General features: G+C 35.4%; 1 long non-coding RNA gene across 12 annotated transcripts in view; it reads right to left on the bottom strand.

Annotated features, from left to right (window-relative positions):
- LOC140611659 (uncharacterized) overlaps nt 1–25824 on the bottom strand; it is a 355437-nt gene that overhangs the window by 47776 nt on the left and 281837 nt on the right. The window contains exon 4 of one of the 12 annotated variants that reach the window (XR_012012754.1): nt 14083–14265. The exons of the other annotated variants lie outside the window; for them this stretch is intronic. This is a non-coding gene — a long non-coding RNA (uncharacterized lncRNA). The remainder of the gene's footprint in view (nt 1–14082; nt 14266–25824) is intronic. 12 annotated transcript variants of the gene reach the window in all.

Here is a 25824-nt window from a genome sequence, read left to right as displayed (position 1 = left end):
AGAAAAGGCAAGATTTTAAGGCAATAGGATCACAAGTTTTAAGATTGCTTCTTTGGGGAGGAATTCGTAATTGTCTTTTTTCCATACATAAATACTTTGCTAATGTTTCCCTAAACTCGTGGACTTTTTTCCCTCTTTTTTAAGGAAAATTTTCATCGTCATCCACAAAGATAATAATTTAGCCTTCATCTTTTTTTTTTTTTAAGATTTTGTTTATTTATTCATGAGAGACACACAGAGAGTGGCAGAGACACAGGCAGAGGGAGAAGCAGGCTCCAAGCAAGGAGCCTGATGTGGGACTCGATCCCAGGACCCCAGGATCACGCACTGGGCTGAAGGCAGATGCTCAACCGCTGAGCCACCCAGGAGTCCCAATTTAGCCTTAATCTCATATTTTTCCATAAATTTTTGCCATTTTGCTTCTACGGAGGCATAAGCATAGCTCAATAGATTGCTGGCCCTGTTTTTTAAGAACATCACTATGCTAATGAGTGTTTTACATTATAGTAATTCAAGAGGAAAAGTTGGTTTTCTTCTCTTTCCCCATCCGGTTTTTTTTTTTTTAGGAGAAATATTACCAAATTCATGAAATTTATGAAATTTCATACTCTTACCATGTTTCTATCCATATTGAGGTCAAACAAGCAGAAGCAATTATGCAGATCTAGAGAACAGATTTCTACATGGTTTTTTTTTTTTCCCTGACTACTACTTAACAAAGTGAATTTTAGCACAAAAGTTAAAAAGGAAAATGATTTATATACATTTTAATGTATTTTTCTTATTTATAGGTAATATACTATGCACACATAAAATCATAAATATCAATGATTAGAAGGAGCCACACAAACTATTAAGTGGTTAACTCTGGAAAGGGATATGTAATTGAGAACAGAAGGTAATAAAATGTGTGTGGGGAGAGAGGGGAGTCTTGTGTGGTACTATATATGCAGTGTAATTGCATTTTATAAAACAACAGTATATAAAATGTTGACTTTTTTTATTATCAAGATTTCTGAATGTAAAAACTAGCCAACCAGCTTCACTGTATACTGTGTTTTTATGATTGCCACAACTTGCATCACTTCAGCTGGTCAACAGAAATATCCACTTCCCTCCTTTTTTTTTTTTTTTTTTTTCAGAGCATCTTTTAAACCATACTGTTTTTTAACATGCATTGGAATTTCCAGGATATTTTTTTAACACCTATGCTGTTACTTGACATTAACTATTATTGTAACTTGAAAATATTTTTATCTTATGACAATATCATCTAAGAATTCATTAAGTAGTAGATTCAGTGCTAGTTCTGAAAAGTGCTGCCAGGCAACAGAAACTTTGGAATTCAATTAGGTATGTTATATTTCTATGAAGAAGGTCAAGCCTTTAATTTAGATAGCTTAATTTTAGATAAAATAAAAAAAAATCATCAGAGAAAAAAATATATCTAGAAGATGTATGCATTGTGATTAGAAATGTCTCTATTTAAAAAAAAAAAAAAAGAAATGTCTCTATTTTAAGATTGCCTTTGTCCAATGCCTTTTCTATAGAAAAATTATTCTTGAATTATTTTTGGCTTGAACTATCCAAACTTTTAATTATGGAATAGCTCCAGAAATGCCTCTCTTTAAACAAAGTACATCTTTTCCATATCTCAATGTTGTTTGAATATTTTACGATGAGAAAAGTACTACTTATTATTTTGCAAATAACCGTGATAAGGAAAGCAAAAATAATCACGACATAGAAGTTTCAAAAATAAAGAAAGATTTTCAAAGCCACCAGTAATAATACTCATCAGAGATATTCATTGTCAACATGTTAGCAGGTTTCCTTTTAATATAAACATTTACATGTAATATTTTATAAACTATGTAAATGTGGATATATTTTCTCCTAGCAGTGTATTGTGAGATGATGTTCATATCAACAAGACATTCTAGAAAACACAATGTGGATAGTTATGTAATAAATAATCATTTCCATTCCTAATATAGATAACACTGCTAATATATGGAGAATTCCCGGAGTTTCTAATAATTTCCTTAGGACGGTTTCACTGAACTGAAATCACAGGATATTAACTGTTTTAAAGGTTAAGTTTTGCTCTTTTGCTGGGCTGAAGATAGTATACTAAATATGAATAAGGCTGTCAAAAATCAAATGCAAAAGCTTCTACCACTAAATGGAAATCTATTTTATAAGAGCCAGCATTTCCCTTTTCTGTAAGCCTTATGCCTGCCTTGGGCAGATTTCTTAGGTATTATCACCCTAATAATTCTTCATAGTCCACTTGGTCAAACATTTTCTCTCTCTCTAAGTATATTTCTTCCTGCTTCTGAAATGTGGCTGCTGCTGCTTCTTCTTCTTCTTCTTCTTCTTCTTCTTCTTCTTCTTCTTCTTCTTCCTTCTTCTTCTTCTTCTTCTTCTTCTTCTTCTTCTTCTTCTTCTTCTTCTTCTTCTTCTTCTTCTTCTTCTTCTTCTCTCTAGAAATATATCTCTGGGTCAGGGAGAAAGGAGCAGTGACTGCTTCATGGTCTTCCCATTGACTTCTAACATCCTCATTTAGGGCTCTGTTGGCAGTAGAATGTGGCTATTTATTCTTCCTTGTGTGGGACTGGCCAGACTGCTCCAGAATGTTTAGTTTTCCTCATCCCCACCCACATTTTTGCCAATAGAGCCTTGTCAGCATTGTGACACTGAAAATCCACATGACCACTAAAAATTCCACATGACCCCTGGGGGACTGGCACTGCCTAGGTTTTTCTTGATTGCATCCTGGTACTCAGAGATGCTGAAACTATGTTGTTTTTCTGCTTTTATATTATTCATGTTGAAATAATATAAAATTATATTAATAATTAAATTATTATCAATTATTTTAGTTGGTCAATATAACTCCAACATATTGATTTTCATTGTAGTTGGGTCCATTAAATAAAAATTTAATGAAATTAAAAATGTCATCACATTGATGTGTGTTATTAGTACTTACATATAGTTAACAGAGTAAGTTTAAATATATTGTAATTTGTATTAATTCTGTAAGCATTTTGTTTATATTTTTGCCTGGTTTTTACTTGTTGGCTTTCCACATTTGATCAGCTGTCAGTATTACCCACAATTTATCTGTTCTCAATGCAGTTGACATGGTGACGTTTCTAAAACATTATTGCATTGTAGTGCCACCTGGCTTAATGCCTTTCTCATTTTCCCTCACAGTTAAAATAAAATCCAAAAATCACAATATGAAGGTTGTCATCATACCATTCCATTGAAATCTTTCCCTATGTCACACTTGTCCTAACTTACCAATTCTGCTCCCCATATTAGCCTTCTTTTAGTTACTGAAATATGCCAATGCACATGCATTATTTTTCTCACTTTATTCCTAGTCATAAAGTCTGCCTTTTTATAATTGGGGTATGTTATGGACTAAATGATTGTGTCCCCTCAAAATATGTTGAAGCCCTATCCCTCAATGTGATTGTATTTGAAGATGGAATCTTTGTGGATAGAATTTAAGGTTAAATGAAGTTGTAAGAGTGGGGTCCTGATCCAATAGATTAGAGATTTAATAAGAAGAGATACCAGAGTGCTCTATCTTATTCTCTACCTTTCTCTCTGTGTGTAATCACAGAGAAAAGGCCATATGAGGACTCACTGAGGTGGTCATCTATAAGCCAGGAAGGGAGATCTCACTGGAAAATAAATGGGTCAGAATCCTGATCTTGGACTTCTAGCTTCCAGAACTTTAAATTTTTTCTGTTGTGTAAGTTATAGTATTTTGTCATGGCAGCTTGAATAATCTAACATATTTTGGTACCCATGAAATGAGGTACTGCTGTAACAAATACCTAAAAATGTGGAAGCAGCTTTAGAACTGGCTAATGGGCAGAGGACTGGAGGAGTTTTTTTAAGATGGATGTTAGAAAAAGCCTAAATTGCTGTGAACGTACTATTGGTAGGAATATGTTTATTAGAGGAAATTCTGGTGAAAGTTTATAAAGGAGAAGAGCTGAAGAGAGAGCCCCCATCATTAGAAAATATGTAAATAATCAATAGAATACTGGTGGAAATATGGTCATCAAAAGCCATTCTGTGAGGTGTCAAGACAGAAACGAGGAACAGTTTATTAGAAATTGGAAGAAAGGTAATCCTGGCTATAAAGGGGCTAAGAATATGTCTCACTTGTGTTCCAGTGTTTGGGGAAGATAGAAATTATGAGTGGTGAAATTGCATATTTAGCTCAGGAAATTTCTAAGCAAGATATTGGAGGTGTGACCTAGGTCCTCCTGACTGCTTATAGAAAAATTCACAAAGAGAGAGGTAATTGAAGAAGGAATTGTTACACAGAAAGGAACAAGAACATGAAGGTTTGGAAAATTCTGTAAGTCCATATTGCAAAAAATGAGAAAGTATGTTCTGAAGAGAATGCCAAGGCTGTGGCTGGACTATCATTTGTTTAAGAGATTATATTGGGATTATATGAACAGAAACACTGCCAGTTTGAACTGAAAGAGAAGAACACGAGACAACTGAAGGAAGGCTGCAGGACTTCTTATATTCTGCAAGATGGGGCATAAATCTATGTGGCAATGAGCTTGCCTTAGCTATCAAAAAAGGGTAAGGATGACCTCAAAGGTGATTCAGAGATCAATAGGGGTACCATTCCCACCACAGGGCCAGGAGGCAAGGCTTCCTTTATCTCACTTACAAAGGGTGGGGCCGCCAACAAGATTTCAACCAGCCAAGCTGCTACTAACTGGAGCCTTTGGACACCTGGAGTCTTGGGGGCAAGACTACTTGCTGCATTTGTGGTGGGACTCTCCCTGCCAGTACCTTGGTGGAGGGATTCCTTCCTGGCACAACAGTGTATACAGATGACAGTCCCAGTGGGTCCAGAATGTAGGTACCAAGCCAAAGGAGATTATTCTTGAGCCTTAAGACCTAATAGTATTTGCCTTACCAGGTTTTGGACTTGTTAAGGACCCATAGCCCTTTTCTTCTTTCCTATTTCTCCATTTTGGCCTGGGAAATGTCTATCCTCTGCCTGTCCAACAATTGCATTTTGGAAGCACATGCCTTGTCTGGTTTCACAAGTTTACTGTTAGAGAGGAAGTCTGCTTCAGGATGAATGTGTGCCTTGAATCTCACCAATACCTGATGTAGATGGTATGTACATGAGACTTTGGACTTTTGACTGTTGAGTTGATGCTGAACTGAGTTAAGACTCCCGGGGCTCTTGCGATGGAATGAACATATTTTGCATGTAAGAAGGAGACATGAATCTGGGGGACCTAGGGGTCGAATAATAGAGACTGAATGCTTATGTTCTCCCCAATTTCATATGCTGAAGCCTTAACCCCTAATGTGACTGCATTTGGAGACAGAGTCTTCAAAGAAACAATCAAAATTAAAGGAAGTCATAAGAATGGAGCTCTGATCCAGTGGATTCAGGTTCTAAGAAGAAACACCAGAGAGCTTTCTCTCTCTCCATGTGAGCTCAGAGGAAAGGCCATGTGAGGAGATAACAAGAAGAAGGTCATCTACAAGTCAGGGAAAGAGTGCTCACCAAAAATTAAATAGATTAGAACCTTGATCTTAGAATTCTGGACTTGAGTACTGTGAGAAATAAATTTCTGTTGTGGATGACACCCAATGGGTGGTATTTTATTATGGCAGCCTAACCAGATTAATATGGTCTGTGACTTAAGTATCATCTCCTCATGAGGCAACCAATGGTAACCTTTAAAAGTACAACTTCCTCCCTTCAACACACACACACACACACACACACACAAATACACTCACTGTTTCTTTTAGAGCACTGATACCTTATTAGGATTTGTATTAAAATAGTTTTAGCTTTTTTTTTTTTTTTAATTTGCCATTTGATTTTCTCATTTGTCTTTTATCTAGACTGCCACACACAGAAATCATTCTTGTTTCATTCATGTTTCTTTACACTCAGATTTAGGACAGTGTAGTGTACATGCAGCTGCTTAGAAAATATTTCCAAGTAATTTACATAGCTAATATTTATTGGCTTACTATTTACCAGGTAATGTCAAACACTTTACAAGCTTTCCCATATTTGTTTTTTCCAAAAACAGTGTTGTATGGGTTCGTTTTTAGAGTTGAGAAAATTATGTATTTAGCCGAGGAATAAAAGTTAGTGTTAAAGAAGCTAAGATTTAAAAATGGAGTCTGGCTGCAAATCACTCAATCTCCACCATGTCAGTATGTTCTCTTGTTTTCCCAGTAATGAATGAGTTGAATAATGAGCATCATCTTATCGAATGTTACCATTAGTTGAAAATGTCCCACATTGTCCCCACATTTGCATTTTAATTAGTTTACTATGACCTTTTTAATGAATTTTATTTTATAAAAGTGGTACATGTACTCAGTTAAAAAAAAATCAAATAGAACCAAAAGGCTGGTAGTGAAGAGTAGCCTTTATCCCACTATTTCCTAGTACTCCCTGATGCCGTTCCTCCTTTTGTAAGCTGTGTCTTCTTATAATTACCTGAGTACACATAAAATTTATATTAAAATGCTATTTTGAAAAAAAATAAGAATAAAATGTTATTTTGAGATGCAGATGCTTTCAAAAGTATGTATTGTTTTCTTTTTCTTTTTTTTTTAAAGAATTTATTTATTTATTCATGAGAGACACACAGAGAGAGGCAGAGACATAGGAAGAGGGAGAAGCAGGCTCCATGCAGGGAGACCGATGTGGGACTTGATCCCGGGACTCCGGGATCATGCCCTGAGCCAAAGGCAGGGCTCCATCGCTGAGCCCCCCAGGCCTGCCTGTATCATTTTCTACTATGGTGTGTAAGATTAGACCTCTAACACCAGAAGCCCTCTCCATTGTTCTCTCTCTACTCCACTCCTACAATAAGCTCGCATCACATTTGGTTAAATAAATACTCAGGATATACTACTGTGTAGTTATAATTATTATTGAATGCTAAGCCAAATATTATATCTAACTAATACCTTTAAAAAACTTAGCTTTTCTGAAATGAATACCCCCCATGTTTGAAATTTATATCACTTTCTATAAATATTGCCCCTTTTTCTGAAACAGTGCATTAGATCCTAAAAGTCCCTCAGTGACATTTTCTATATGCTCAAATCAATCAAAATGTCTAGCGATTCATTATTTTCAAGGTGACTTTTACCCTAAAGCTCCCCTTTTGCACCCACCTGCACTGTGCTGCTGTTCTTCATGCCTGCTATGCAACTCTTCCTGGGAGTTCCTTTCACTAGCAACTTTTTGCTAAAACTAACTCTAGATCCTCTGTTTTCTGGAATCAAAGTATTCCTTTTCTCAGCATTATTGCTAGACTTTTAGGGAGCACAGCTTCTAGTAGTTTCCATGAAAGGCATGGGAGATAATATTTTGGGAAGGTGCAAGTGTACAAAACAAATTATTTGTTTGACCACAATACAATATACTTACTTGGCTTTGATATAGAACTCAGGGGAGAAGGGGACTGCTTGTTCTTGGTATAGGAAGGTATTACTTATCTTTTGTTTTGTTTTGTTTTTATTACTTATCTTCTAATTTCCATGTATTATTGAAAATCTAACTCAGTTTAGGCTGAATCTTACTTTATCCACTGTGTTCTAAAATTTTATAATGTAGTATTACTTTGAGTAAAACTTTTTTTTTTTATTTTTTTTACTTGATTTTTCAGTTTTTCTGTCTACCTGATGGGCCTATTAATGTGGAAACTCATGTCCTTCATGTATGAAAAGAAATATTTCATTGTCTATGACTAATGCCTTTCCTCAGTCTAATTATTTTGGTTACCGGTTCATGTTAAAAAGAAGCAAAGGGGGATCCCTGGGCAGGCGCAGTGGTTTAGCGCCTGCCTTTGGCCCAGGGCACGATCCTGGAGACCCAGGATCGAATCCCACATCGGGCTCCTGATGCATGGAGCCTGCTTCTCCCTCTGCCTATGTCTCTGCCTCTCTCTCTCTGTGACTATCATAAATTAAAAAAAAAAAAAAAATTAAAAAAAACTAAAAAAAAAAAAAAATAAAGAAGCAAAGGCTAAATGGCAGTTCTGTTTGAATTGACAGAATTTATCCAAGAGTGTGTATATTAGTTTCTGTTTCTTATTGTCATACAGGAAATTACCACAAACTTTGCAGCTTAAAACCAACCAACCAACCAACCCACCCAACCCAAAACATTTATAATCTCACAGTTCTGTAGATGAGAAGTCTAAACAAGGCTCAGATGACTTTTCTGCCCAGGGGTTCACAAGGCTGAAATGAAAGTGTTGTCCAGACTGGATTCTCAGTCAGGGGCTTGAGTAGAGAAGAATTTCCAGGCCATTCAGGTTGTTAGCAGAATTTGATTGTATGAATTCTTGTGGTTACAGTACCAAGAGTCACTTTATCTTGCTGGCTGCTGGCCAAGGATTGCTTTCAAGTCCTAAAATCTGCCTCCAGGTCCTAGTAACATGGCCTTCTCCACAATATGGCAGTTTGCCACTTCAGGGCGAAAAGGAGCACATCGCCCCGGGTTGAAGTTTCTTTCAAGGGCTCATCTGTTTAGGTTAGGACCCCAGGGTAGTCTCCCTTTTTATTAACTCAGGCAACTGGTTAAACACCTTAGATACATCTGCAAAACCCTTCCACCTTTACCAAATAAGGTGACCTTATAAGTGGAGTGATATCTCATCATAGTCACAAGTCTTTCCCATGCTCAGAAGACGGAATTCTCTAAGGCTGTGGGTCATCGGGGGCCATTTTATAATCCTGCCTTCCATGGTGTGGATCACAGGTATGGTGATTCAACAATCAAGGCCATTTACTTCATTGTACCCACTGTACATTCCGCATCTCACAGGGAGTAGTCTTTCTCTTGTGCTGATTAAAGTAAGGAATCATTCAATTATGTCTCTTGGGAAGTGGAGGTTGTAACTCTAATTTAAAAAAAAAAAATTCTGGAAGACATTCAGGATACTGAGGCTAGCTTCCTGATGATCACCCAAGAGACTTCCATTTCATCAACCTCATTTAAATCTGGCACTCCTTTTCACAGCTGTGCCTCATGTTCCAGAATTTACTATCCCCGCACAGAGTGAGCCACCTGTCTTCTGCTAAAAGGACAAGAGATGTTTTGGTTTGGTTTGGTTTGGATTGATTAGGAATGGAAGAGGACATTCTGGATTCAAAGTTCTACTTTGATTGACTTTCAATTATCCAACCATTTTCAATTTTACCTATATTGTCTTACATCCCTTGTCTATTTGCCTCACAGTTTTCAAACTACGTTACCAACGTCCGTCTGCTATGACATGCTTTCTCCTCTTTTAATTCTGTGTTAAGTAACTATTTCCACATCACAAACTTTTTCAAATTTTAGCATGTTAAAACAGCAACATTTATTGTCTCAGTTTCTGCAGAGTCAAAAATTCAGAAATAACTGGGTAGTTTTGGCCCAATGTGTTTCTGAGGGTGTGATCTAGATGTCCACCAGTGCTGCGGTCATCTTGACTGTGGCCAGAAAATCTGATTATAACTTACAGGCCATTGGCAGGAAACTCCAGGACCTCAGTGGCTATTCATTCACAAAAAGCCTCAGTTCCTCCTAGGTGGGCCTCTCATTAGGCTGCCTGACTGTCCCCCAGGATCTGACAACCAGCTTTCCTCAGATCAAGTGATCCTTTCATTGTAGTATAGTTTGGAGAGGTAGGAGAGAGAAATCCATGTGTTAACATAGTGAAGTTGGATCCAAAAAAAAAAAAAAAATTAAATCATTTATTTTTTCTTGTCTTTATGTCAAATGTCATCCCTCCATTTGTCTTGTGTCTCCAAAGTTCTATAGTCTTGGGAAATCAACATTAATGATAAAAAATTTATCATATCAAACATCTAGCCATATTTATCTAAATGGTAGATAGTTTTGTGAATTTTTTATCTGTCATTGACAGTTTCCCAAACAAATATTCTAGTCTAACACATTATATCACTTTTAAAACAAGATATTTCTTTTCCAGTGAGGTAAAGCATCCTTAATTCAAAATGCAGTCTATTATAGGTTGAGCTGTGACCCACATTTTCCCCAAATGGCCTTCAATCAACTTTACTCAAAACAAAGTGATGCTTCTATTTCTGTGTCATTGACTATTAAGAAAAGATGAATATATATGTGTGTTTGTATGTATATATATATATATATATATATATATATATATATATTAAAATGTGATGAATTGCATTTTTATTAAGAATTCCAAAACATTTTTTTTTCTTTTTGGTATCCTGTGCCCCAATAGCCAAAAAATACTTTTTCAAAAAGCTTACTAGAAAATGCTATATTGGGTATTGTTTGGGGGAGGAAGACTTCAAACCTGAATTTATATTAACTTACTAACTACTTGTGTGAGTGCAAAATTATTTGTTTTGTAAGTTTATTTGTTCATATCAGAAAACACAATCATTTGCAGACAATATTATATCTTTTACAAGATTGTTATTGCTACTGGAGAAATAAGACAGAAGTTATAATATTGAAAATATGCTGGAGAGATTTTTTTTTTAAGATTTTATTTATTTTTTCAAGAGAGACACAGAAAGAGAGGCAGAGACACAGGCAGAGGGAGAAGTAGGCTCCTTGTAGGGAGCCCAATGCGGGATTTGATCCCGGGCCTCCAGGATCACACCCTGAGCCAAAGGCAGATGCTCAACTGCTGAGCCAACCAGGAGTCCCGATTTTTTGGATTTTTTAAACAACATTATAAAAGGTTCCTTTGCTTGAGAATTTAGAATATTTTTTTTGTTTATTTTTTTTATTTTTTTTTAATTTTTATTTATTTATGATAGTCACACACAGAGAGAGAGAGAGAGGCAGAGACATAGGCAGAGAGAGAAGCAGGCTCCATGCACCGGGAGCCTGATGTGGGATTCGATCCCAGGTCTCCAGGATCGCGCCCTGGGCCAAAGGCAGGCGCCAAACCGCTGCGCCACCCAGGGATCCCTTTTTTTCTGTTTAAAACTCCACAAGCTGAAGATATGCATCAGAATTAAGACAACTATCTCCAGCTGCCAGCTTACCTCAAATTAAATGTCATTTTTACCTTCTGCAAACACTAATACTTTCTATTTGGTAAACTGTTTCTTTGTTGTGTGACTAAAAAAACCCAACAATTTAAACCTGGTGATAGTGTGGGTAGAGGGTAGAGAAATAAAACAAAACATATTTAGTACCACCTTATGGCTAATTTAAGTGGTACTTGAAACAAAAGGAAATCATCTAACCAGACATAAATGAATATTGCAATGAGTCAAGTGAATCCTGGCAAAATTCTTTTAATAGTTTTGTTAATGAAAAATCACATGCATCCACAAGGAATAATGAATGCTTCCTTTCTAATATACAACAATCATAATAATTAGCATTTTAATTGTTACCTATATACAAGTACTGTTTTAAGCATTTAATTCAATTCTGATGATAATCCTTTGATGTATGCAACATTGCCTCCTTTTTGTAAAGGAAAATTGAAGTATGGTAAACTTTTCAACATCGCACAGATACTTCCCAAGTAAAGCTAAGATTTTAACCCAGACAGTTTGACTCCTGAACCCAAGAAATATTTGTTTCTATCAGATCAGTGTTTCTCAACCTCGGCAGTATTGGCAAACTGGGATAAATAAACCTTTGTTATGGGGGACTGTCCTGTGCATGGTAGGATATTTAGCAGTGTTCCTGGAATCCAGGCACTAGACGCCAGTAATTCTCCCTTGCTCCCCACTACCTCGTTGCAGCAACCCAAAATCAGGCATTGTGAATGGTCGCTGGAAAGTAAACTCACCACCATTTAAGAACTAATGATATAGATTTATCTGTTCTATATCTAAGTCATTTTATAGTAACTCAAAATAAAATCAGATGCCATATAGATGGACTTGATATGAAAAAAATAAAGAAAAACTGGAGGGGAACCTGGCGGGCTCAGTCAAAAGAGTGCATGACTCCTAATCTCAAGGTTGGAAACTTGAGTCCCACCTGGGTGTGGAGATTTACTTACATAAAATACTTAAAAAAAAAAAAAAAAAAAAAGAAAAAGAAAGAAATTGGATGGAACTATATAAAAAAAATGTTTTGTCTATGAGATTGATCACATTCTTATGTTTAAAATGTAAGCATGGAGAAAAATATAGTACTAAGAGAAAAAAGTAATTTGAAAGTGCTATTATAAAAAGGATTTTAAAAAGGCTTGGAGGAACCCTTAAGAAAAGGGAGACTTAAATAAGAGTAACACAGCCAGAGGAGGTTGAACTGGTTCAGCAGAGGAACAGAATGTTGCAAGACAAATACTAATAAGTCTAAGCAGCTTGCCTCAAAATCATAAAAATCAGGGGGTCTCAAGGTCAACTGGAGTGCATGTCCCCAGTAAAGCCATTCACACTCAATTCTTTATAAAAATGAGAGCTAATTAATTATTCTTTTTCCAAACCACGTTCTTAAAGATGCTAAAATTTGAGACCTGAAGTAGAGTTTTTTAGGAAGAGAAGTTTTGAGTAAGCCCAAATCTGAGGTAACGTGAAGTAGTGTAATATAGATGAACTGTAAGATTTGATGAGAAGCTGGGGCTCCTGGGTGGGTCAGTCTTTAGCTCAGGTCATGATTTCCGGGCTCCTGGGATGGAGCCTGACATAAGGCTTCCTGCTCAGTGGGGAGTCTGCTTCTCCCTCTCTCTTGCCTCTGCCCCTCCCACTGTCTGTGCTCTCTCAAATAAATAATAATAAATAAAATCTTAAAAAAAAATGTTAATGAGAAAATAAATTCTGGAAAGGTACTGTATACAGAGCACCTTCTATACTAAGCTAAGGAGTCTAAGATGTGTCTTAAAAATAGAGGCCATTGGGACACCTGGATGGCTCAGCAGTTGAGCATCTGCCTTTGGCTCAAGGCATGATCCTAGAGTGCCAGGATCGAGTCCAGAATCGAGGTTCCTGCATGGAGCCTGCTTCTCCCTCTGCCTGTGTCTCTGCCTCTCTCTGTCTCTCTCTGTGTCTCTCATGAATAAATAAATAAAATCTTAGAAAAAAAAATAGAGGCCATTGAACATGTTATAGAAGGGTAGCATGATTAAATTCGTATTTAGAATATTCATCCTCTGAATAATTTTGTGATTGGTTTGGAAGATATTGACTGTAGGAAAGCTGTGAGATAATCTGGCCAATATTGATGACCTGAATCACAAAAGTAACAATGGAATTGGGGAGAGATTTAGAATGAATTCAGACATTAATAAAGAGGGAGCCGCCAGCCTGGGCATGATGTAGCTATAGCATGTAAGGATTATGTGAGTAAGATTCTAAATTGGATCCCAGATCTCTCATTTTAGAAACAAGGTGGTTGGAATCATTCCCAAAAGATATACAGGAAGACGGGTACATGAGGAAGGATGGATGACAAGTTCACAAATAACAAGATGTGGACACCAAAAATGTTTATTGTGTAAAAGTTTAATTTTCGCCTTCTCTCTACCTTATTATGATGCAAAAACAAATTGGCATTAGTGTTCAGTTTAAGCAATTTTCAGCAGAGCTTGGCACCAGCTTTTGCCATTGGCACTCTTTAAATTTGCCCTGGCTTCAGTGCCAATATTGCCAGGATATACTTGGCAGTCGCAGAATCTAGGTGTCAAATTGTAAAATTATTCTGTTCCACTTTCTTTTTTAAATGAATGATTTTTGCAAGCTAACTTTACTTCCTATTTAGTGATTTGAAGTGAAACATTTCTGAGAAATGTTTTTCATAAAAAGTGTTTATTCCTTAAATTCAGCAATTCCACTATTTTTTCTGGTGATCCTGCCCATTTCACGCACCCCAGTCACACTCTCTTATGTCCACCACTCAATCCCCTGAAAAGTTAACCCTTTCAAAAATAGCACGAGGTACTTGAGAAGCCACTTTCCTGCGTGCATCACTTCAATGCTCATTGGTTTTTTATTGGAAACAGATTTTACATCTGAAAACAGATTTTGAAACCGGGAGTTCTGTGCAGAATGCTAACTGGGGAATACTCTTCACAGACAGACCTGTCAGGAAGCAAGGAAAGCAGGAGTAGACAGGGGAACTACTGTAAAGCTGTGCAACCAACTTCAGCGAATCCTACATGGAGCTCTGCATATGGGATGGTCCTTCAGGACGGTTCCAAATGTAGTCAAAGGACCAGGCCTTTGCACCCCCACATCAGCCAATCTTCTGGTTGGTTATTCGTCCTAGAAAGATGAATAACCTTGAGTGAAGCAGTTTCCTGTGACTAAAATGATTTTCAGAGAGGAATATGGCTTTGAACAACCAACTATCAAGATTATATCAACCAACTATCAAGATTATTCTATTTGGCAGCTGGAGGATGGGTATCTTGAGTCTGGAGAGGGAATCTAGGTGAAGCACGACAGAATCTACCACTTGATCACTTGTAGCATTTCTGAAACCCCATCTCTTCCAGGAACCCAATGCTCATCTGCTGAATTTTCATTGAGCAGTTGAAACTTTCTGGTTCAAATATCTCTTTGCTTTCATCTGCATAATCTGTAAATTAGATTACTGTCTATTCAGTGTTTTTTTTTTTTCCTTCTGGGTTTCCTTTTCTTCTCTCTCTTCTATTCTGTGTGTTTAGATCTAAGGTACTGACAGAAAAGTGGCCAGATCTAAAAGGAATGTGACCTAGAATTATACATAATGTTGAGCATGAACATTAACTGGTCTTCAAAGAACTATGTAATGCTAGAATGTAAAAATTTAAACAAAATGCTTAGAAATTAAGAGTCTGAGAAAACTTAAAGTGTATAAACACAAAGTTCAATCCCTGAAACAAAAATTTCTTTCCTTTCTTTAGTATTTTTCCTAAATTGAACTAAAATATTGAACTAAATTGGTTTAGATCACCAATTTAACTAGATAGAACTAGGTCGGTGTTCTTTTCATTGTATAATAACGAAGATGTTAAGAATAGATAAATACACAATACTAGATGAGACAAAATATCAAGATTCTGGGCACATTTTATTACACAGTTTTAAGTTAAAAATATGTGGGATTTTTTCTCCTGATATTAAAGCAAAAGTATTAACTCTTTCATCATTAAATATCATGTGAGCTATAAGTTTTTCAAAAGTACTCTTTATCAGTTTGAGGGAGTTCTTTTGTTCTTCTGGTTACCTGAGTGGTTTCATTATAAATATATGTTGATTTTTTTCAAATGTTTTTATTGCATCTACTGAGATGATCATATATATATATATATATATATATATACACACACATATATGTATTTAACATATATTTAATATACAATGTATATATTTAATATATAGATATGTCACATTTATATATTATAAAATAATATAAAATATATATTTTATCTCTTTATATTGTGAATTACATTGATTGCAAATTTACACAAACCTTGTATTCCTAGGATAATTAATACTGGTCATGACATGCATCCTTTTTATATAAATTGCTGGGTTAAATTTGCTAAATTACATTTAAGGATTTTGCATCTGTGTTCATGAGGTTAGAGGTGTTTGCTGCTTTTCTATTTTCTGAATGTGTTTTATGAAACGGTTTATATATATATATGTATATATTTTTAAAATATTTGGTTGAAGTCATCATTCATTGTACCTGAATCTGGAATGTTCCTTGTGGAAACATTTTAAACTGTTAATGCAATTTACAAAAATAGATAAAGAGCTATTTAGGTATCTATTTCTTCTTGGATGAACTCTGGTAAGTTGATATCTTTCAAGGAGTTTTCCTATGTCTTCTATCAAATTTGTTGGCATAAAGTTGCTCGTAATATTCCCTTCTCATATCTTTCAAGTGTAAAAGATCTGTTGTGATGTCTCTTTCATTACTACTATTGGAAATTTGCATTTTCTTTCTTTTTTGTCATTCAGATAAGTCAAAATTTTATCAATTTTACTGTTTTATTTATTTAATAATGAATTTATTTTTCATTGGTGTTCAATTTTACTGATTTAAAAAACAGGTTTTCATTTGATATTTGTTTTCTTCTTCATTGATTTCTACTCTGATATTTCTTATTTTATTCTTTCTATATATGATGGATACACTTTGATTCACTTTTTCTAAGTTTCTTTAGGTGGAAGCTAAGATAATTAATTTGAGGGTTTTTTTTCATATAATCATTTTAAGATCATGATTCTCCCTTTAAGGACTGTTTTAGCTGCATCTCACTAATTCTGATATGTTGTGTTTTTATTTTAATTCATTTAAAAATATTTTCTAATTTTCTTTGTGTGTGTCTTCAGTACTCATAGATTATTTAGAAGTGTGTTATTTAATTTTCACATATTTTGTGATTTTCCAGTTGTTTCCCTAGCTGACTTTTAGTATAATTATGTTGTAGACAGAGTTCATACTTTGCATAATTTCACTACTCTTTACTAAGATTTTTTTTATTGTACAGAATATAGTCTATCTTAGTGACTATCCAACAAATACTTGAAAAGCATACAAATTTTGCTGTTGGTGGGTGGAGTAGTCAATTTTTTGGATGATAGTGTTGCTCAAATATCTACATATTTACTGGAGTAGTCAATTTTTTGGATGATAGTGTTGCTCAAATATCTACACATTTACTGATAATCTATTTATGTATCTTTCAGTAAATTAGAGGACTTTTGTATTTGTCCTTGGAGTTTTATCTTTTTCTTTTAGATATTTTGAAGCAATTAGGTCTGTATGAATCTAAGATTGAGTTTTCATTTTGATGAATAAAAACAGATTAAATATCACTTTATCTTTTGAAATATTCTTTAATAAACTTACTTTGAATTTTTAATTGGTTTTTAGTTAATAGAAGAGAAAAATATGCTATTAAATTGTCTTTATAATTACATAGTTACCTTTATTGGTACTCTGTTCGTTCATGTTCATTAGTATTACTGTGTAGAGTCATCTGCTTTCAGCCTGAAGCATTACCTTCACTATTCATTTACTAGCTACAATTCTCTCATTTTTTGTTGACCTGGGAAATTTTTATTTCACCTTCATTTTTTAAAGGATAGATTTGCTGGATATAGGATTCTCGGTTGACAGTTATTTGTGTGTGCCTGTTTGTGTGTGTGTGTGTGTGTGTGTGTGTGAACTTTAAATACATTTCTCTGCCTTCTGGCATCAGATTTTTCCTGGTGAGAAGTCAGCTATTAATCTTACTGGAATTCCTGTGGAATAGATATGCTTTATTTCTCTTGCTGCTTTCAAGATTTTCTCCTTGTCTTTTACTATCAGCAATGTTGCTAAGACACGTCTTTGTAAGTTTCTTTATTTTGATTCTACTGAGAATTTGTGGGGCTTCCTAGTTGTGTAGATTATTATTTTTCAATAAATCTTGAGGTTTTCAACCATTATTTCTTTAAATATTTTTTCTCTGTCCTCTTCTGATACTCTCATTACACATATGTTGGTGCCCTACTGTTCTTTCAGGCTCTTCATTTTCCTTTTTTTTCTTTTTTTTCTTTTTCCTTTTATTCTTTGGCTTACATAATCTCAATTTAATTTCAAGTTTACTGGGATACCTGGGTGGCTCAGCAGCTAAGCGTGTCTGCCTTTGGCTTGGGGCGTGGTCCTAGAGTACCAGGGTCCAGTTCTGCATCGGGTTCCCGGTATGGAGCTTACTTCTCTCTCTGCCTATGTCTTCCCCTCTCCCTTTCTGTCTCTCATGAATAAATAAATAAAATCTTTTAAAAAATCAAGTTTGCTAATTATTTTTTTTTACCAGTTCAAATTTACTGTTGAGCCTCTCTAGTGAGTTTTTTTTTAATTTCAGTCATTGAACTTTTCAAATCTAGAATATACATTTAATTCCTTTTTATAATTTTTATTTCTTTACTGATATTCTCTAATTGATGCAACTCTGTTGTTATACTTTCCTTTACTTCTTTAGTCATACTTTACTTTTGTGAATATGTTTTTAATGACTACTTTGCAATCTTTCTGCTAAATCTGGTTCTCTCTCACAGGCAGTTTCCTTACCTGCTTTTTTCCCCATTGTGTGGGTCACACTTTCCTATTTCTTTGCCTGTCCCATATTTTGCTGTTGGAAAGTGGTCATGTTAGGTACTATGTGGCAGGAACTTTGGGTACTCTCTGAGTACTGTTCTTCCTCCTGAACTTATTATTAATTTGCTTATGATACTTTTACTGAAGTCTTTCCATGTCTTCTGCCCCCATAGTGTTAGGCCTCTGATGTTGCGCTTCAAAGAGTCACAGTTTTCAGTATGCCCACAGTCACTATGGCATGACAGTTTCACCAATAGGGATCTTCTCTACTCTTTCCCTGACCATAACTATTTGTGAGATTCCACTAGTTGCCTTGCTGGTCAATTTGTCTATTATTTCCAGTAAGGCCCTAGAACAAAATTGTTCTTTATAACTGGATTAGATCCAGTCAAATTTGTCTCCTTTGAAGGAATATTTTCTTTTTTTTTAAAGGTTTTATTTATTTATTCATGAAAGACAGAGAGAGAGAGAGAGGCAGAGACACAGGCAGAGAGAGAAGCAGGCTCCATGCAGGGAGCCCGGTATGGGACTCGATCCCAGGACTCTAGGATCATGCCCTGGTCTGAAGGCAGGCGCTAAACTGCTGAGCCACCCAGGGATTCCCGAAGGAATATTTTCTAAGGTCACCATCTGATACTGTTCCAAGTGCTCCTCCCAGCTGTCATATTTTAGTTTCCTCCTGCTAACTAGTGGGTTTATAGGATAATCTCTATCTTCATTAGAACCATCAATCTTATCCCAGTTACTTTTCACTAAGATCTCAACGGCTCTTGTGAGTCCCCTTAGGTTTAAACTTCTCTGTACTCTGTTGCAAACAAGTTAATTTCTTTGGGAAGAGATTACAAGCTATCTGAATTTTTGTTTTTGTTTGTTTGTTGTTAAGATTTTATTTACTTATTTGAGAGAATGCCTGGGAGAGAGCATAAGCAGGGGGAGCAGCAGAGGGAGAGGCAGAAGCAGACTCCCCATTGAGCAGGGAGCCCTATGTGGGGCTCGATCTCAGGACCCTGAGTTCATGACCTGAGCCAAAGGCAGCGACTTACCTGACTGAGCCAGCCTGGTGCCCCAGGAACTACCTATTTTATATCTTGCTTTCCTCCAAGGGCAAAATCTCAGAATCCATAATCTGGAGTTGAGGATGGCATAATGGAAAATGTCTCTCTGAGGGATACCTTTGCTGTAGGAGCTGAGCACTCAGTGGAGGTGCAGGCCACAGCCTGGGGTTCTCCTAGGCTACCTCTGTGGTATAGATCTATCGCTTCAAAAGCTGGAGGAAAAGCTATGAAGGTAACAGTATTCTCAACATGCACACTTCAAGTAGAGTTTCTATCCCATGAGTGGAGTTTTTTGCACATAAGAAAGCTCCCTGCCCTAGACTGCATTTGCTTGTGATTTAGCTTTAGCAACAGGTACCTGGGGGCCAGATGAAAAACACTGAAGTCATTCCTCTCCTGGGAAAAAGCCCTTTGGCTGGGAGCTGGGAAGAGAGGGAAGCCCCATTTCTTGGCTGCTGCAGCCTGGAATGGAGTGTTTCTTGCTGAGCTGGGAAAGGGAAGAAACGCAGTGGTCCTTGTTCAAATACTACAGACTTTTCCTTTGTCTACTGAATTTTCTGTAGATTTTCTTGAAAACAAGTTTCTACATTTTTTTATTTGCCCCTAGGAATATTTCCAGAGGCTTTAAGTGGTTGTTTTAAAAAAAAATACTTTCCACCAATTTCACTGCAGAATAGGTCAGTAGAACTCTTCATTCTCTTATGCTAGATAGATATCAATCTTTTTACTTTTATTTTTGAAAAGTATTTTTGTCAGTATAGAAATATAGGTCAATGAGCTTTCTTACGTCATTTTAAAAATAGCATTCCTTTATTTTTCTACTTCTGTGGCTTCTGCTGAAAAGCCTGTCATTCTCACATTTATTCTTTTGTAAGTTATAGTTCTTAATCCTGGTAGAAGATTTTGACTTATCACGCATTTCATCAATTCGATCATAATATTCCAAGTGTTTCTTTCTTGTTTTTTTCTGCTTGGAGTTTGTAGAGCTTCCTGCATCTGTAAATATGTACTTGCCATTAAATTTGAAAAATGAATGCCATTATTAAATTTTTTTCTCCTGCCTCTTCAACTTCCTATACCCAAATTACACAAATGTTGAATTTCTTGATAATACCCTACAGGAAAGATGAAATTCTGTTCATTTTGTAAGTCTTTTACTCTACATCTTCACTAATCTTATGGAGTGTCCAATCTGCTCTTAGTCAAATTTGATGTATTTTTCATTTTATTTTGCATGTTTTTTTAAAAAAGATCTCTAGTAGTGGGATGCCGGGGTGGCTTAGTAGTTGAGCATCTGCCCTTTGGCTCGGGGCATGATCTTAGTCCAGAGATCAAGTCCCACATCAGGCTCCCTGCTAGGAACCTGCTTCTCCCTGTGCCTGTGTCTCTGCCTCTCTTTGTCTCTCATGAATAAATAAATAAATAAATAAATAAATAAATAAATAAATAAATAAAATCTAAAAAAAAAAGTCTCTAGTAGTTTGAGTGATTTTTAATATCTATTTCTGTATTCGTCAGTCTTGAAAATATGCAATAAAATTACCATAGCTATTTTAACATCCCTGTGCTAATTGTACAGTCTTAGTCATGATTATTTTCTGTTTCTGTTGATTAGTTTTCTCCTGGTTATAGGTTATGTTCTTGCCTTTTTGCATGCTTGTTAGTTTTCAAATTGTGGATTATAACTTATTGCTTCTTTTAATCTAGTCATTATTTTCTTATATGAGACATGCTGCAGTAAGACTAGACACCTTTAAAGAGGTTTAGGTTTATTTGTTCCAGTAGGCAGTTAAGTTACTGACATATTATTTCCAGACTCTTAGGCTTGGTTTTACTCTCGGTCATAGATATTTAAGTTTTTTCCTTACTACTAGGGTTTGGCTCATATCAAGGACATATTCTTTTCTCCCAAGGCTTGAAGCATCTATAGTCTCAAATGGCTGTTTAAGGAGTTCCGGGAGGTCTCTATCATCTGCTCAAGCTCCAACTACAATGTCCTTCAGCACTTCACAGTCTCTGGTATTCTTCTCAGCTCTTGCCACCCACCCCTTTCAGTAGTGACCCTCTACTGGCATTCTAGCAGTTTCATTTGCACATGTGCAAATTGTCCCTCAGCCACCAAAACATGAGGACTCCTCTGCTGATTTAATACCTCCCTGTCTGCACTCTCTTCAAAGAAGGGTAGTTACCTTCTCTGCTACTTTTAACTACTTCAGCTGCCCTGAACACCAATATTCTTCCTTAACTCAGAGAGGATACTCTACTCTGACTGGACTTAACTTACTGCAGTAGAGAAGGTCTACCCAGCCCAAAAGCTTGAGTGCATGTGGGGCTTACCTTGTTTGTTCTCTTTTTCTCAAAATCACAATCATTTACTACCTAAACTGAAAAAAAGCAAGTTTGGTTCCTTTTAACATACAATGGCTATACACAAATTTTTGAATTACTCAGTTTTAAACAAAAATTTCTCTGTCTCTCTGAAAATAAAGTGATATAAAAGAAAGATTCATAATAATTTTGAAAAAATATGTTTCAGGAAGTATGAAGTATTACATATTTGTACAAAGAATATTGAACAAATATTTCATTTGCAATTAAGTTAAGCTTCTAGATAAAGAGCATGTGATTTAGCTTAGATTTAACTTTTAATTTTTTTTAACTTTTTTTAAAGGATTTTATTTATTTGAGAGAGACAGAGCACAAGCCTTGGGAAGGGCAGAGGCAGAGGACAAGGAGAAGCAGACTCCTTGCTGAGCTGAGAGCCTGATGCATGGCTCAATCTCAGAGCCCTGAGATCATGAGCTGAAGGCAGCCGCTTAACTGACTGAACCATCCAGGCACCCAGACTTAACTTTTTAAATGTCACCACCCAAATACAGTATCACCTGTTAGCATCATAAATAACTTAACCTAAATATATTTATATTTAAAATATTTTAATAATCTCCTACCTACAAAAGTACCCCAATGATGACTTCCCTTTTCCTAATCCATCGCAATGAGTCAATATATTTTAATTATTTGAAAGTGAATGAATGAATCTAATTCCAACTACATGTTTACATTTGAAAGACAAAGCATTTGTGAAAAGATAAAACATTTGTACTTTTTTTAGGTTGGACCAACTGGCAAATCATTTTTATATCATATTGGTAGTTTTCTAGGCATTTCCTACTATTTTAACCAATAGTGAGTCAAGCTCTATTCCTTCATTTATACACTAGTAATGTAAAAATCATTGTTATGGATGCAGAACTCATCGAAAAGGATAAATAGACACAATGGTATAAGAATAGGCATGACTTATTGGAGAACATTAAGTGTGCTAACATAGTGCTTTTTTAAAAAAAAATATAATTTGAGGGCAAGCACTGCATTTCTCAGTGTATTCCCAAAACTAAATGGCAGTCTGATAGGAGTTACATTAAAGTAAAGGTCAAGTAATGATGACAAGATTCCTTCCATTTCACTCTGCCCCAGTTTGACATAAGCTGCGATTTATGCAATGTCACTAACCATCAATCAATCACCCATGCAATGCCAAATAAAGAGATGAAATGGCTAAATAAATATATCTTTTAAAAAAATACAGAGGTAAAAAAAAGCAATTCAATCAACTTTCTAGGCTGTACACTGGGAAGACATAACCCAAATACTCTTATTTGAGCACTTGTATTTTAAGGACACAAAGCATTGGTGATTTTTCTTTTCCTGTATAATACATTAAATGTTTCAGTTCCAGAGTAGTTCTGTTAACATACTACAGTTTCAATTAATTTTGTTTCCTAAGAAGATCTGAAAGAGTTCTTTTATCAGTTCTTATTGGTAGGTCCTGAATAGCTATGCTTTATATATAAATATATAAATATATAAATATATATATATATAACTGGTTTCATAATATTTTATGAATATTAGTACTTCTGTCATTAAATAAAGTCAGTTTAGATGAGATGAGGTAAATGATAACAATGGTTTAAAAATTGATGTTTTGAGCATGTGCCATAGACCCAACCAAAACACTTCCAAGAAACACGCAACTTTTAATTTCTATAAGGAAAATGCTACTATAATGTATAAAGCACTTTCTTAATTTCTAGAATTTCTTGAGTTTATGTAGTAAAATTAAGAATGTTCTGATGAAAGATTTCTTTTTTTTAATGTCTTCCCTCTAGGTGACAACAGATGGACTTAATACAAGTACAGACGGTCCCCAAATTACAATGGTTTGCTTTATCATTTTTCTACTTTCAATGGTGCAAAAGCAATATCCTTTCAGCGGAAACTGTACTTCAAATTTTGATCTTTCCCTGGGCCAGTGATATGCCCTATGAAAACTCTCTCATAATGCTGGACCAGCAGCAGTGAGCTGCAATTCCCAGTCAGCTACCTAATCACAAGGGTAAACCACCTACACACTCATAACTATTCTGTACCCATACAACCTTTCAGGACAGTGTTCAATAAGTTACATGAGATATTTGACACTTTATTATCAAGTAGGCTTTGTTTTAGATGATTTTGCTCAACTTCAGGCTAATATAAGAGTTCTAAGCACATTTAAGGTAGAGGAGGCTAAGCCATGATGTTCAGGAGATTAGGTGTAATAAATGCATTTTCAATATATTATATGTTCAACTGATGATATGTTCATTGAGACATAACCCCATCACAAGGGGTTACAATTGTAATCTTTTTGGTACAGATTCAGGGAAGATATAGGTTGGAATGAAGAAACAAGAAAGAGCAGAAGATGAAAGTAATGGAGAGGCTGAACAAGACCATACCAATAGTGCATCAAACCATATTCACTGAGAGCCATATTAATATTTAGAGTGGAAAAATTGTAAGTTAATATCAAAAGCATAATATTATTTTGTACATATGTAACATATGTTTTTATTCCTCTTAAAGTTTAAATTAAAAATACATAAAATCTCAGTGTATAACAGGATTTATTTTCTTCCCAAATTCTTTTAATTAACTTTATAATATTTTATTTCAAGTATAATTGAAAAGAGAAGTGGATATGCCTGATAGATTCTCAGAAAATTGCAATCCAGTGCTGGGTGGCCAAAGACAACAGAATAGAGAACACCATGCCTTCTAGGCTCCTTGTATACTTTGATTATGAAGGGAGTCCAGGATAGATCCCTAAAACATGAAGATGCTGTTCTATGAGACAATGCCCTATAAGGCCCACAAGTACATATGTACTCACACCAAAAATAATTTAGAGGGAAGACTGGGTGGCTCAGCAGTTGAGCATCTGCCTTTGACTCAGGGCATGATCCCGGGGTCCTGGGAATGAGTCCCACATTGGGCTCTCTACAGAGAGCCTGCTTCTGCCTCTATGTCTCTGCCTCTTTCTATGTCTCTCATGAATAAATAAAAAAAAATTTAAAAATGATTTAGAAAGAGAAGATGCCTTAAAACAATTTTAAAAGGAAGTTTGACTTTGTCATTCATTTTAATGGTATTTAAAAGTAGTTTAATAACACAAAGGTGGTGTAATGGAACAAGCATATACTCTGTTCCTTTTTTATTTTCTCAAGATTCTCTTTTTAAAAACCCCATTTCTTTATTTTTTTCTAAGAAAAAAAGATCTTATTTTAACCAAATATGGATATTAATGAAATGTGATCATTTACACATTCAGATTTTAATGTTCTGGATGGATATTACACAGAAGGATGATGACAAAGGGTCTGACTCTAGAAAAAAATGGAGAAAGGAAATCATTTTTATCTTGATGTTATTTTTGGCAAGCAACATAAAAGTAAATACATATTTGGATTTAAATATGAAACGCATCAGAAACCAAACTTGATTTCAGAAGTCTTTGCCTGCTGATTAGAAAGAATTTTTTTTTTTTTTAAGAAGCAGTAAAGCTTGATACTATAAATCACTTTCACCAAATGTACTGAGATAGTTCCTAGTATTTTAATATTTTTCTCATAAATGTTTATCAAAATCAGTGTAAAGCTTTTGAAATTGCATGGTTTGAGGAAAATGGCTTTGTTTTCTTTGTATTGTCATTAAAAATAAAGAGAAATAAAAAGGCAAACACCAAATAAATGAAAATTGTTTCTATAGAAGTTTGTAACTGTATCACATACATTAAAATAGCTTGTGAGTGGTTATAGGATAGTATTATATAGTATTTATATACCCCAAAAAGCTTTAAAAGGCGGGAAACTACTTAATATTTATAATTAATTTAACATTTTTTTTAAATTTAAAAAAAATTTTAAGGTTTTATTTGTTTGAGAAAGTGAGAGAGAGAAAGAACACATGCTGGTGAGGAGCTAAGGGAGAAGCAGGCTCCCCTGCCAGCACGGATCCCCACATGGGGCTCTATCCCAGGACTCTGGGATCATGACCTGAGCCAAAGACAGACACTTAACCGACTGAGCCACTCAGGCACCCCTTAACAAATATTTATTGCATACCTTATACCATCCACTGTCTTAGCTATTTGAACTATAAAAATGGCAAAAAGCCACACTTTCATTACTCAAGGAACTCAACAGTCCACTGGGGAAAGATAGAAACACAAATCATTAATATAAAAGAAATGAATCCTACGCTGGTATGAATGGAATATAACACTGCAACACGGTAGACCATGTTTTGAAAAATCATATGAAAATACTAATTTCGGGGCAGCCTGGGAGGCTCAGTGGT

Source organism: Canis lupus, chromosome 20, assembly GCF_048164855.1.
Source record: "Canis lupus baileyi chromosome 20, mCanLup2.hap1, whole genome shotgun sequence".
Classification (NCBI taxonomy): domain Eukaryota; kingdom Metazoa; phylum Chordata; class Mammalia; order Carnivora; family Canidae; genus Canis; species Canis lupus.
Note: the sequence above shows the minus strand (reverse complement) of the source record. Positions and strands in the feature narration are given on the sequence as shown.